The sequence below is a fragment of the Teleopsis dalmanni genome, chromosome 1 (genome assembly GCF_002237135.1).
Source record: "Teleopsis dalmanni isolate 2A chromosome 1, ASM223713v2, whole genome shotgun sequence".
Taxonomy (NCBI): Eukaryota; Metazoa; Arthropoda; class Insecta; order Diptera; family Diopsidae; genus Teleopsis; species Teleopsis dalmanni.
The window spans coordinates 55,453,317-55,464,237 of NC_051846.1; positions in this window are offsets into that span (position 1 = coordinate 55,453,317).

Consider the following 10,921-nt stretch of genomic DNA (forward strand, 5'->3'; position numbering starts at 1 on the left):
AATTATAACTTAAAACGTATTAAAAGATATTAAAAAAAATTGAACAAAAAAAAAAATTAGAATAAAAAAATCCTGAACCAAAAAAAAAATTGAACAAAAAAAAACATGAGGGGATAAAAAAAATATAGAACAAAAACAAATTATTTTATTTTATTTTTTATATTATAAGTAAAAGAATTTTGCTCTTAAATTTTATTTATTATTATTATTATTATTTATTTTATTTAATAATTTCTTTTAAATAAATTTGTTTTTAATTTATGTATATATGTACATAGCTTTTTGTTTATATAATTGTTCACAATAAATTGTAATAGATCTATAATTTGTTCAATATCTATAGCCTCTATCTACTCTTCTCTACATTGCTTACTGTCACGTTTGTTTCCTCTTTCTAACTTGTGTGCTGATAATAATTAGAAGCGAATTAACTAGTCTTTTGCAGCTTACCAATAATAGTAATAACAAAATAATAAAACTATCTAAAGGATAAAGTAGAACGTTACTATAGAGACTAGCTTTTATCTACTTTCATTCAGCGTATATAGATCATTATACTTAAAAACAATAAAAACTTAAAAGAAAAAAAAAAAAAAAAAAAAACAAAAAACCAAATCCAAACCCCCGATTGACGGCGAATGCCATAATCGTATAAGGATAAATTAGATACTATGTAAATGAAGTTAGGTTTTTCTTATTATTTTTCTTATAATTATTTATAATATTTATGTTTTATATATTATAAATTATTGAAAATGTTAATTTTGTAAATGTAAATATAACCTATATTTAATAAAAAAGAATACTACTACTACTACTTAAAAACAAAAACTAAATAATTATTTATTTCGTTAATTTCATTGACTCTCAGAAACTAAAGTTCTTAGAAAAGCAGGGAAAGTCAGTTTGTTGAAGAAACTATTATATATCTATATGTCTATTATTTTTTGGAAGGATTCATTAAATTAGTGTCTCTTTACCGAAGAAAAAATAATTTAATATTTTTAAGGAATCTACATTAGTCAATATTTGGTGTTTATTTCACAATCGAGAAATATAATATGATTTTGATATACGAGCCTGGAGATCAGACCAAGAATTATCATTGCCAATAGGTGCTACTATGGACTCAGTAGCAATTGAGATGTATAACTATCTCTCTCGACAGATAAAACTTACGCTTTGATGAGACATCGTCTCACCTGTGCTTCTGTAAGACGCAGAAGCGTGGACGATTTCATAGATTGATCAGCTCAGGGAAAAGTTTTCGAAAGACAAGGTTTTTGTAATGTCTTTGGTGCTCTATTAGTTGGCGACGACCACCGTATTCAAATGAAACATAAGCTGTACGAGCTTTATTATGGCGTTGACATAATTCAGCGAATTAACATTTTGCGGCTTGTAATGTCTAGGTATTTGAAGGGGTTTGTGGGGGGAAGAAGATTAAGAGATAGACCGTAACTCCGAAGTGATGGATTATTATTTATTATTATTATAATACTTGTGCTCGAACATTAGATGTCCGTGACACTTCGTCAATAATTGAGCTATTTTATATTGCTATATTCGTAATTACTGAAAAATTTTTTTCACTTCAATTATACCTAGAGAAGCCTTAATATATTGAGTGATATTCAACCACTTTTATAAATGTGTCAATTCTTTGTGGGAAATTCTTCTATTCTGTAGTATAGTAACAGGACATTATTCTAGCTGATTCCATAATGTTACTATAATTGATGGACAGTATTAATGCTAATTTTATAAAAAATATTATTAAACATGTGTTCCTCTGTTATTAATTGTTATATTATTGTTTTCATAGTGTATATTTACTCAGTCAAAATACGTATTCCAACTACAAAATATATCCGATATCAATATAGTAAGTCATTTTTTTATTTTAGAACTGTTCCTCTACATGTTAGCGTCATGAAAACTAGTTTTTTAGTTATCAAGTTAAATAAAATACAAAAATTTAGGATTTGCCCGGATTTTTAACAGAATTTATATTTTAAAAGGATGTGTAATTCACGGTCAAAGGTTGTCATTTTATGAAAGTTTTAGATATACCTTAAAACTAACTATAGATCTAAAAGTATACTTTTTAAATAACATTATTCTTTCAAAATCGATAGCCATTTTATATTTACCATAAAAAGATAAAAGTTCTTACCAAAATTAAAAATACATTCAATTATAAAGATCTGTCTATAACCAAATTTCGGACAGAGAGTTGATTATACTGAAATTTTGAATTTATTTCATATTTTAAATAACTAAAACCATTTCTATTTGTAGCGTACTAAGAGCATATGGAGTTCACAATGAAAATGTTTTTTATGGGCCCGTACTTATATGAGAGGTAGAATGTATCGTGTATAAGCATTTTGTATTTAAATTTAAACATTGAAATCTATTTCTTACAGTCTTCCATTGCGCCATAATATAGCGAGGGCTTACTTACATATTAAAGGTGCTGTTAGGGCTACCATTTTAAGCCTGTTTAAAGTTTTTGGGTTAATACAACATACTTTTCTCGGCACCTCTACGATTAATAATGTTAATAACATAATGAAACTTATTCAGTTTGTGGTTCATTCAAATGTAGTAGTTGTCGTCAACTTGTGAATAATCAAAAATCTCAAAAAAAAATGAAAATTTCTTATCAATCTTCCTAGTTTTGTCTCAACGATTTGTGTTTTTGTCCTTGCTTATATGTATGAAGTTTTGTGAAAGTGAATACAATATAATAAAACTCATTAAATGCCATCCCAAAATTGACCTATTGGGTCACATCTGGTGAATATTATGCTTGTCTCATAGTATTCATCGAGTGTTTGGTCAGTCGGACAAATGAATATACTGCATGTCGGCTTTCTAATTATACGAAATCTACAAATAGTTTTCCTATAAATCTGGGTGTATGCGGTTAAGATTTTCTTTCAAACTATACCAAATACTTATAATACAATATTCTCTATTGTATATCGGATGATATTTTAAATAAGTGACTTTAAGAAAATGAAAAAAAATTTGGATTTGCATTATTTTTTTATTTTGGCATAGTATTTTGCAGTTATGGCTCTTATTCAAACTAGACCACACGGTTCTTGGGTTCTTGTTACTTACAATTATGGTAAGTCCATAGTAAAAAAAGGTATCCCGCAAATTTATATTTCCGAAAAATAGTCCAAAGTATAAACATTGCTTAGTGCGTATGAGTGATAATTGATAAATGCATGTATTTTGTTTAAAACACTAACATGTTGTTTGTTTTAAAGGACGGTGACTGGAAGACGGTTTCTGATCGTCGGAAAATTTATGGACGAGAAGTATTTGAAATATAATAAACTATTGATATATTGAAAATAAAGTTTCATATTATTTTAAAATTTTAGGAGTAATAAGATTTTAGAGATAATAATTTAATTGAATCATTAAACACACCCATTTAAGCATACAGACATATTATCAAACTAAAGCATATTTAATGGACTAAGAATAAATATACTACTCAGATGATTTGTTTTTCAGATGCTTTTAGTTATTTAATTAAACTTTACACTTTAAACTTTATCATTCCATGTAAATATTATTCAAGACTATAAATATTGTAATTTGTGAGTGAAGTCGCAGCTGGAGACTATAATTTAGAGCATGATGAATTACTTATTAAAGTTTCTCAATTCGTTTCTTTTTGTGTATTTGTTAACAATTTATTCTCTAAATTATATGTATAGATAATGTTGGAATGACTAATTGATTATTTCATAAATTTTAACAAATAAAAACGGAGACATTGGATAAAAGTAAACTTTGTTTATTGCGGAAAAGAACAAATTAAAGCAGAGCTATTAGTTGATGGGAAAAATATGGAACAAGGTTAAGTGATTAGCTTATAAGCTTATTAGCTTATATATATATATGTATATACATATATATATATGCATTAAATACTAAAAGAAGTTGTGAGAACACAAAAAATATGATAACAATAAAGAAACACTCAAACAGCTTTAATAACGGCTAAAATCATCTACGCATATATCAAACAAAGTATGTATAATGGATATAGTTTAGGATCCAGTTCTGTTAATAGCTTGTTAGCACACAAATCACATAACATAATATATAAAACGGATTATGATTGCTTTCAAGTTGTATGAACAATGGGGATTAGTAAATATTGTTCTGACAAGTAACGACTCATCTGGCGTGATCGGAGAATCTTATGTGTACCCACTAAAAAGCATTATATCTGCAACTACTACCTATACAAATTGGGTATTTATAAAGTATTTATGTTGTGTTGGTGAAAAGTTAAAGTTATGTGTTACGAACTCAATTTGAAAAATGTATAAAAAAAACTATGCAATGTTTACAGAGAACATAATAGCTATTTTTGGTGTTCCACTGTAATTAAATAAAAGTCTGTTCCCGTAAATAGTTCACGAAGGAGAAAGTATGTTCACTTAGATCAGGTTAGGTTAGGCTGGAGTGCCAACTTTGTGCACTACAGCCAACTTAAACTCAAATAATAATCCGCTGTGATTCTATTTTTCCCTCACTTGCAACAAGACAATCAAACAAATATACCTGAGCATAACTAAACAAAATTAGACAGGGAAACCCTTTTATCAAATCTCAATATCGATCTGGTCCAAACTGGCAAAAAACGCACCAGTCATTTGCATCAACTAAGCCACTAAGCCACTTCAACTAAGTTGCGACACTGGATGTACCCTATAATAATTTTTGTCGTAGTTATGGTTCTGTGGCTGAGGGTAAAATTGTATTCTACATCATGTGTCAGTGTTCATCATTGGCTAAAAGAAACGTTAAAACATTCGGGTCTCTTTTCTTCCCGATCTGATAGAACTGTCATTATGCCAAATTAAGGACTTGACCAAGTGTATAGATTTATCAAGTTTGTTCAATTTCACTTAAATGGAAATTATGGCTTCTCGGCGTTGTTCGTACGATGGTCTCTAGTCTACGGATGAAGAACACTAGGCTTCAGTAGGCTTCATTTAGTTTTAAAACTATTTTAAATGGTCTATATGATTATTAAATGATTTGTAGATTTTTAAATTCTTGAGTAAATGTTTTTTTTTTTTGGAGAATACCTAATTGAAAAAAAGAATATTTGCACTTCTTGATCTATGTGATATACGGCTTTTCTTGATAATGTGATATACGGTACAAAATCAATTATACTACTATTTAGATTTTATATTGTTGAAAAATTCAAAAATAATAAAAAACCCAAATACAAAACCAAGAAACATTTAAATCCTTATGGAATCTTTAAAAATATTTAAAATACTTAGTAATTGCATTTTTTACTTTTCATGACCTTCAAACGTGCATTAAAATTTATAAATATCTTTTATTGTACGTGTTTATCTGTAATGACATTAAACATTTAACTCATTAAATTTACAAAGCATATATCGAGTATGTGGGAAACCCCTCCGGAAGAAAATTTACTTGCAATTACGTAATGTTGGTTGGCATAAATGTCTGGAGACACGTGATCTTCAGACATGAAAAAAAAATTCAGCTCCTCGCAATGCGAGCAAGAAGAAGAGCAAGCACAGAAATACTAGTAGCAACAACAACAACAACAACAACAATAACACCAGCAGCAGCAGTAGCAGTAGCAGAAGCAACATCAGTTGTGAAGACATGTCGTTACCAATTTCAATTGACTTTACTTTTGCTAGCGGTAGTGCTAAGTGTGAATTTTAAAAAGGAAACAAAATCAATTTAGCGGAGGCAATCGAACGCATGGCAGCACACAGACAACGTCGACAACGAACGTGGTCAGGAACCAAATATACCATCAACCAACTAACTAGCCAACCAACTCTTAGCAACGAAGCAACCAACCACTCATTCACTCATTCATTTACTCAAAAAATCGAACGATGGCGGCCAAGTTGAAAAACACGTATTCCAAGCGTCAGACAACATCTAGACGGATTCAATAATAATTCTTTACGTGCGTTTTTTGTAGGTCGGAAATCGAAAGCGTCCATCCGCTTTGGAGACAAAAACAAAACCAAACACAAACACAAATACAAAAACAATAACAATATTATAACTTTAGCAACAACAACAACAACAGCAGCAGCAGCAATAAAAAAAGACAAACAAATAACTATACAAAAAGTATACACAACTACACACATAAACAAGAAATTCACACAAGATTATTGTAAATGTTACCTCGTACGTTGAACGTGTGCGCACCCCTAATTTGAGTGCGTGTATACGACCCACTCGCTCACACTTGAGTACACACACACACACACACACATACGCATGCAATGGAAAACACAAATACAAAGCGCACTATCTACTAATTTAATATTTGTGCTTTATATTTTTGGATTTTCGTAGTTTCTACGTTTGCAAATCACATGAATTTTCTTTATTCAATTTTTATAAAATAAATTCTTATTCATTGTACACACCATCAGCGCATTGTATACGTGAAAGCGGGACAAGCAGTGAAGTAGGTGCCAACAGCAGTACAAAATGACTTCCAGTCAAAAGCTAAATACGGTAGCAGCGAAGCGTTTTAGCTTCACGTAGGAAGGAAAAAAAACACTACATGAAATGCCTTCCCAATGAATTTTATGAATGAATTGTATAAAATACTTGAAGCAAGTGGCGCCACGGCATGTCCATTCGCATGCTTCATGCCAACGGCAGTGTATATATTGCCAAAGTAGTGACTGAAAGCGGCGCTGCTGACGCTTTAATCATTACAAAACAGTTCATACAAAATATCACGTTCACGTTCTTGAACTATTCCATTCCATCATCAGTGAACAGCAGCAGCAGTAGCAGCAGCAGCAGCAGCAGCAGTGAAACTCATTCCAGTATATCAGCTTATAACAAACATCACATGCCTTGCGGCCACTCTCCACGCTACTGTTGTTGTCGTTGCTTATGCTAAGCAAAAACTACCGCTGTTCTTGTTATTGTTGTTGTAGATTTGGTTGCTGTATCGTGACGTTGCGATATTAAGCGCTGCGATGTGTTGCGATGCGATGCACTGCGTTTTATTTTGTTGCGTTTATCCATTTGTCCATAGCTAACTTTCTTGTCCATCACGTTCTCTCAAACGTACGAGGCATCCATTTTAACTAACTATGTGTGTGATGTGGTTATATGGACGTGCTAGGCGGATAAATGTTTAGGCTCATGGACCATATGAAAATATAAACATAAGCATGGGCCGTATCAATTGAACGCCTGCACAGTGTAAATTTATAATGCAGTTTTCTGATTCGTCCCACACATATGTGAGGGGAAGAACTTTAACACCTTTTCACGATTTTTATAGTAATCACTGTTAGGTGTATATGAGTTTGTGAGGTGAATCCAAGGTGAAGTTGTTAATTTTGATATTTTCAACAGTTTGCACTATAGACATTCAAAACAATACTTCGATTACTTACAGCTTAAATTAGTTCATAAACTTTTATTATTTACTTTTTATTCTTGATTTTGTGATATGTCAAAAATAGTGCAAATAAAATTTTAATTTATCTTATATATTAATTTTTGCAAAAGTAATTAAGTAAAATCAATGAAATTTCTAGAACTTTGCAATTTCAATGTATATTAATTGATTTTTAATGAAATTTTATTAATACCATAAATCATGTCTAACAAGGCCCTATAAGTAAATACTCAATTACTAGGTAAATACTCAATTACTCGGTTTTTTGGCATGGTATGATTTAACCCTTAACGATCCGGAAGTATTTTAAGTTTACTTCTCACCAGGTCCAAACAACTTGTCATACCAAGAGAAACTGTGTACTAAACATTTTTAAATCATGTATAGAAAACAAAATATTTTTATTTAAGTACATATTTATGGTAATAGAATAAAATAATGATTAAATTTTTATATTTTTTTAAAGTATGCAACTTTTTCAAACATTTTCTAATATGTTTAATATGTATTATGCAAGTATGGCAATAAAATCTGTTTCTCGCCTCCCCCCTGAAAACTTTCGAACCGCGCAAACTTATATCGCTGTCACTGCATAACTGCAAGCAGTCAATGGTCAACTTAACTTATATATGTAAGAGTAAGTTTTACAATGCACACTTAGGGATCGATTTGATATTTACAGTCTAACCACTGAATTTTAGGTGAGCTTTAAGTGTTGGGTGATCTTTAAAAAAAATAGTGTAGAGAAAATTTGTATATAAATCAAAAAAAATTTTTTTTCTTAGAAAGTTGATAAATTTAAAACTTATCACAATGGTGTCTGTCTGTTTTGTGAAAGTGATTATGAAATTAATCATTGGTTTTTTATTTTGAATTATATATATAAATTTAATTATAAAATCAATTAATCATTCAATTTCTTTGGTTGAAAAATTGCAGTCCACTTTTCAGTCATGTTGCCGCACGGTTCATAATTCTTGATCTAATAAATATTATAAAATTTCTATTTTGAACTAATAAATGTAGCAGTCCATATGATATTCTTCTCTTGAACCTTTCCATTGACGGTTTCTAAACCCATAACAGTTAAGGACTGAAGAAACTTATATCATACTTAGCATAAGAGTTCCTTTAATGTGCATTATAAAACTGGTCCTAAGTAAGTGGTAAAAAAAAAAATAAAACTATAGTGCTAACTATGAGCATCAAATATGTCAACATATTTTTCACATTACAAGAAAGCAAATCGTGAAAGAACCCGAAAAATAAAAATTGCATTAAAAATGTGAAAAAACACTAATTTTAAGAGATAAATCAAAAATACATAAAATTTATTTTTTACAAGATTTTTAAATTGTGTTTATTTTTATGAAAAATATAGTATTTTTTTAGGGGTCTAAGATTGCAATTCGGTAGAAAACAAATGTAGTTTGAGTAAATGATCCAAAAAGTTTTTAATCAGTAGAAAGATTTATGGCAATACAATAAGAGATTTCGTTCAGTTATTTGGGTTTTACAAAAATATTGTAAAAACTCTATCTTAGAGTATAAATTTTCCAAAACTTTTTTTTGCAAGCAGACTCATTGTCTGCTCATCGTCCAAAATCGGTTGTTGTGCCAGAAAACATTGATGCAAAAACTGATAATGCAAGATCGTCATGCGACATACTGTGAGATTGAAGGAAACCTAGGCAGAAAGGTTTGTTTTCGTTGGATTACACACTAGCACATAGATGCTCACGAAACAAAGGGCGCTACTTCCAAAGACGTATATATGATTGTAGCAGGTAACGGATTAAGGAAATGAGTATATGCGTGTGAGCCGGAATGTAAACAGCAGTTGACTGTATGGGTGTTTCAAGATGAATCAAATGCAATAAAAGTTGTTCGCGCTCGAAGCACTTCAAAACAAATAGTCGCTTGTTTTTTCGGGAAAACTGGTCATGTGGCAACTACGAGTATACCAATACAGGAACGTAAAACGATCAATTCCAAATAGTATATAACTATTTGTTTACCGGAAGTGTTCAATGAAATACGGAAAACAAACAAGTGCATCATTCTCAAGTCGAGATCAAGTTCACAAGTTGGATCATATTCCATCAAAACAATGCGAGTGCTTACACATCTCGTCTATCCACTGATTATTTGAACTTTCAAAAAATCGAATTGATGGATCAGCCGCTGTACTGATGAATACTGATTTGGCACCCAATGACTCAATGTTCCCGAATGTCAATAATAAATTGCGTGGATAACAATTTTTGTCAAACGTTGTTGCTTTCAAAAGCCATATTTTGGTTCGAACGCATGCAAAAGTGTATTATTTATAAAGGAGAATATTTCGAGAAACAATAAAGCAATTTTCAACGACAAGTTAGTGTTTTTGATTATTATGCTCAAAATATAAATAGTGGCCCTCATATGAAAAAACCATAAAAAGTAGCAAAATATTCAAGACTATCGATAGACCATAGCACCACTATTGCAAGAAATCGGCAAAATTAAGTCTAATTTTTTTTCATTTTGTTTATTTAATTTTTTTGTTTATATTGTTTATTATTTTTTAAAAATTTTATATTTAAATTATGAAATAATAAAAGGCTAAGAAAGTAATATAATTGAAACATAAAAACTTAAAGCCATAACCAAAAAGTGCTAATAAATCAAAAGCGTAAGCAACTTCATTTCTGGTAAGAGAACGGCTCAAATTACATTAAAACTTCCAATTACATGAAGAAGACAATATAATGAAACGACTTTAAGTCTTAACTTCAAAAAAAAAAAAGAAGAGCTGAAATGCTTATAAACATATTACAACATTTTATGTAGTAGCTGAAATCATAAAAACGATAAAGCCCCAAATAATAAAACCACAAAAATCAGAATGAAATCAAACTCAATTCAAGTGAATTTAATAAAGATTCGTTGACAACGTCGTCAGCCGTTCTCAGTGGTTCAATGGAAAAAAGATACAAACCCAAGAAGAATATCTGCTACTTTCGTCTGTTTATTTTCTTACATTTTTTACTTATGTTACGAAATGAAAAAAAAATAAAAAATAAAAACACCATTAAAAAAATGAAAAAAAGTTTTGATATAAATAAAATTTACGATCCTTTGCCAAGTGTTTTTGTTTGTTTTTCTCTGGTGATGATCAGTGGCAGCTTAAAGCGGAAAAATGTCATACAGTTCATCATCACTAAAAATTATGGTTGGCCCAAGACAGCCCAAAAACACAGAAGACTAAACGGTTTTGCGTGAAGTTGAACAGATTTGGTAAGACTCGCTCGTATTCAGTAAATACGAATGTCTTGTACTGCGTATTTAGGTAAAATGTAGATTTGTGTGTATCACACGCCCCAATGATAACGATCGATAAATATAATTTTATTTTTGGTAACAGTTTTTGTTCCTTTCCATTTTTATTGCTTTATTTTC